Source organism: Larimichthys crocea, chromosome XVIII, assembly GCF_000972845.2.
Source record: "Larimichthys crocea isolate SSNF chromosome XVIII, L_crocea_2.0, whole genome shotgun sequence".
Taxonomy (NCBI): Eukaryota; Metazoa; Chordata; class Actinopteri; family Sciaenidae; genus Larimichthys; species Larimichthys crocea.
Window position 1 is genome coordinate 13,851,666 of NC_040028.1, and position 4,679 is coordinate 13,856,344.

Consider the following 4,679-nt stretch of genomic DNA (forward strand, 5'->3'; position numbering starts at 1 on the left):
GTTATGGTGTGAATGATAGCGAACACAGGGAAGTGAATCTGAGAGTTTGGGTCTTCTTTTCACATTGTACAATAATATTCACCCCAAAGTGCTGCACTGTCAAAGATCTCAGCTTTACTTTGCTTTTCACGTCTTTCTACCTTTAAAGTCAAAAATGTTTTCCTCTCCAAGACCCCCTCCTGGTTTTACCCCTGTCGTTTTCCTTTTTTTTTTTTTATCCATCCTTTTGATCACATAAAACATCAGTCCATCACCACCAGAAGCTGTGGTTTATGTCTCCCTGCTGTCCACTGTCTGCCTTCCAGGGAGAGCTCCTCCCCGCTGAGCCGCTTCTCGTTTGCCAAACTCGAGTGTTAGTGGGAGAAGTGAGCAGGTTTTACATGGAGGACTGCCTTAATGTTGTTCAGTTGGTGGGCAACCACACAGGGTGCTGCACTTCAGATTCACTTGTTTGTTCATCTGTGCGGGGCCAAACTCGTTCCTGTCTGTCTCCTGCGCACACAAACCACTACACACCATCACAACCTATATGTGTCACAAAGAGAACATTTCCGAATTAAATCATCTAAATGAAGTGAAATGTACGTCTTGAAATATGGCAGGATATCGTCATGTAAACACTCGGCTCGCTCGGGATGTTACTATTTCATCTGAGGAGTGGAGGTATGCCTTTCAACTGGGGATTAGGAGGGGACGTGGCCTCTATAGGGCTCCCTCAGAGCAAAGCCATTCCTCCCATGTTAATTTCTCAAGGTCAAGACGAACCTCTGCAACGTTTCAGCTTTGAAGGTGGACTGAAAATACAATAACAGGAACCCTGCTGTATAGAAGGGGGGGAAAAAAAGACCAGAATGATTTGAAACCACTACATCTACCTGTTTGCTAAGATCAAAGAGGCCAGTTACAGAGGCGTTTCAGGCCGAACAACAAAAGACAGATACGTCTGCTTAATGTGAGTTTATACAGGACTTGCTGTTAAATGAAACTTCTGGCTTCAGCTTAATAAAAGCAGTAACTCATATTAAAGAGAAAAAAAAAACAAGCTGATCTGCAGTATTACTGTAGTTTCCAGTCTTGTCCTTGTTGGCTTAGTTCCTGTAGGAATAAGCATTAATATGACCATTCATCACTCACTGTCTTAAACAGTTATTTTACATGCTGCACTGTCTAGGTCTAATTGAGCTACTTTACATTGTAATAAGGCAACAAAATGCACGGGATTAAAAGAGACCCCGTTCCCTTATGTATTTAAAAATAGGGCTTTGGAAAAAGCTACATTGCGTGTGTCTCGCCTTTTGAGATTTAATGACTATCCTGTGACTCCACAGAGAATTACTGCCAGTAATTGATTATTAAAACTTGAAATTGCAAACCACATCCATTATTTGACGAGTGCATGTGTTATCCTTGTAATTAACAAAGCTTGGCACTTACCGTTTGCCGGTTCCAAGACCCCCAGAAAAATATATCAGAGGTTAGAAAGGCGATTTATAGAGCAAGCACTGTCTGGGCAATTATCTGAGACATAATACATAACCAAAGATGCTCAATTCACCAGGAAAATTCCTCCTTCACACCATCAGCACAACCATAGTCTCGAAAAACATCATGCAGTGTGCTTTAGATGTAGTCTTTGTTAATGCTGTTGGTGTATATATATATATATCTTTACATATTTTAAAACCCCAAAGTGTTATCTGCATAAAATGAACACTCAGAGAGCACAGACGTATTTTTTTAACTGCTCATGACTGAGAGATTTCAGCCTCTCACCTCGTGTCAAAATTGGTGGAAACATCTTGAATGTCAAGCAATGTGCGACTGATTAGATTTTTTATTAATCATAAAAGTCTAGATTTCTCTCTCTTTTTTAAAAAAACAAAACAATTTATCATTTTAAACAACAAATAAAGAATGTGCCGTATGGCATTTAAAACATACACTGGGGTTTTAATTGAAACTTGACATATCAAATAAGGAACCTGTTCCCATAACGCCTCATGTTTCAAACAGAAGGTACAAAAAGGAGAAATATTTCTTTGAAACACGAGGTTAAAAAAATGTGTCACTGTTCTGGCATCTACTTTTTCCACTTACCAATGAGGATTAGATATTTAACAGATTTTTATAAAAATCAGCAGGACAGTGGCTGTAAGTTCATCTATTGAAAACAAGTCAGACGTTGCAGTTGAGAGTAAATAAGGGCGTACTGCACACTGGAGTGGCACAGAGAAAATTCTCCCCAGATATAAAAAGAAAAGTGTTTGGACAAATCATCCTACCTGCATGACCTCCCCCTGCCTGTAGCTTCTGATCTATAATCTAGAAGACAAGATGCTTACTATAGTGTTTCACCACTGTCTGTGAAAACTGAAGGTTTATTACTACACAGTGAGAATAAAGTAAAACAAGTTTACAGTTTGTGTAGGATTAAACAAAGATAAAATAATTTGCTGTTTGATGGATCACTCACACTTGATCTGTATTATGTGTGAAAGGCTGAAAAGGGATGAAAATCTTTCACGTCACTGGTGCACCTATGATTATCTTTACTCCAGTTCGCTGTGGCCACTGTAGCTACTGTTGCTTCTGGCTTTAGATAGTCCTGATGGGAAAACACTTTGCAAAGGATCTAACCTTCACTACAGTACATCCCCTAAACAAACCTAGTCTCATTCCCTCATAGACTCATACCCAAGCCCAGATAATGCCCTTTTGTGGATCAAGAGCAGAGCAAACTCCAAGGTCTTCACTTCATTGGAGATAATCAGTAATTGGCTGAAGACAGCGAAGCCAGATAATTGAATACAGACGAGGGGAATACAACAAGAGGGGCATATAAGAACAGTGTAAAGTTGCAAAACCTGAAGTCATAAGAGTGAAAGTGCAGGCAGGACTAAATCCAGTGGAGTGGGGAGAAGTGCTACAAACGGTGGTTGTCCATGAGGGTCTGAGACAGAGCGGAGAGACGCTTTATTTACTGGGAGAAATGCTGTATCCACAGGCCGTTTGGGCAGGATGGAGCTGGATGAATTCATTAAAGGAAGCGCAGTCTCTCCCAGCTGCCATCTCTCCCCCTGCAGCCAGACTCCGATCAATGGCAGGAATACATCCAAAACAACATTTAGCACAAGACCTCGGAAGCAGGGGTGCATTTAAGACTTCTCTGTGTGCGCTCATCTCCCCTGGATGTGAGCACTGTTTCAAAATGTGCTATTGAAGTAGAGCAGGGGAGGTATAGGGGCAATGTGTTTGTATCACAACAGAGAAGATTGTTTAACACGGACGCTTCAAGACAAGACACCGCCGTTTACTATTGCGGAGAGAGAACCACAAACATGCCTGTCATGTCTGCTGTTTTTTTCCAGATTTCTATGGATCCTTGAAAGTTGGTTGTAAATGAAAAGATGATTACCTAAAATTAATTCCTTGCACCTGAATAATTAAATTACTTATCACCAGGGGAAGAACAGGCAGGTTTGTTGTAAAATACACATACTCATTGCAATGTGGTCAACTGCAACTATACATGGGTCTCTGCACATAAATGTCACATGCTTAACGCCGCAACTGAATATGCACTAACTTTTCAGTAAGTTAACTTAAAGTCAACATGAACTTCATGTTCATTTTATATGTATTATGTAATTTAAATTGCACTAGGCACATTATTATTTCAAACATAAACCTGGACGAGCAAAAGCAAAATGCTTCTAGTACCATCTAGTGGTTGTAACAATTATTTATGTGACAGCGATGTGGAGAACACAGAGGATGTATATGTATACGTACACTGCCCAGAGTACTCCGTAAATCATACCTGACAACGTTAGGCTAATGTGTCCCATACACAGACTATACAGTGTGACTAAATTTAACTATGTGCTGGATCTCATTAGAAAATCATGACTTATGTATTCACTATAAAAATCTTTCTGAGCAGAGAAGCACCCCACTGTGTGCTGATGAGATGGCTCAGGTGGACATTACATTTTTATAGTGAGATTTAGTGTCTGTCATTGCTTTTGTATCATAACCCTGTATGTCCTATTTACCATACAAAGACTGTAATGTATACTGTATTATATTTTAAAGGCTGAGTTTATCAGCCTAGTGATTGATTGCTTCACATTGTCCCAGATCTCATCTGGGTGTCTGAGTTAAGAATTTACCGTGCTGCGTGGAGAAAGAACACATTGCTGGCAGCTTTTAAACATTGCTCGGGTTTAACTAACAGTATATTTACCTTGCAGTATATCTTTAAACGTGATAATAATTCATACAAAGTCACACATTACAAACAGACTTTGTTTATATATATATATAAAACTATGCAGTCCATGACATTCATTGTTCAATGCACTGTCGTCCAGCTGGAAAAAAAAAAGAAAAGAAACTACTAACAGGAGGCGATCATGTTTGATTTAAAACAAATTGTTTTTAAAAAGCTGATGCATTATTGGCTTGACAATATCTGGCACTGTATATCCACAGCAGTGGCATAGTGGCAAAAAAAAAACCAACCCAGGTTTTGCAAACTGTATACCTGAATCTTTGGAAAACTTAAAAACCTAAATTTCAATATACAAAGAATTCAGATAAAATCAATTTTTTTTCATCTCGATGGGTTGTATCTAAAAAAAAAATTGGTGAAATATGTTTCACTGCTCACATCTAAC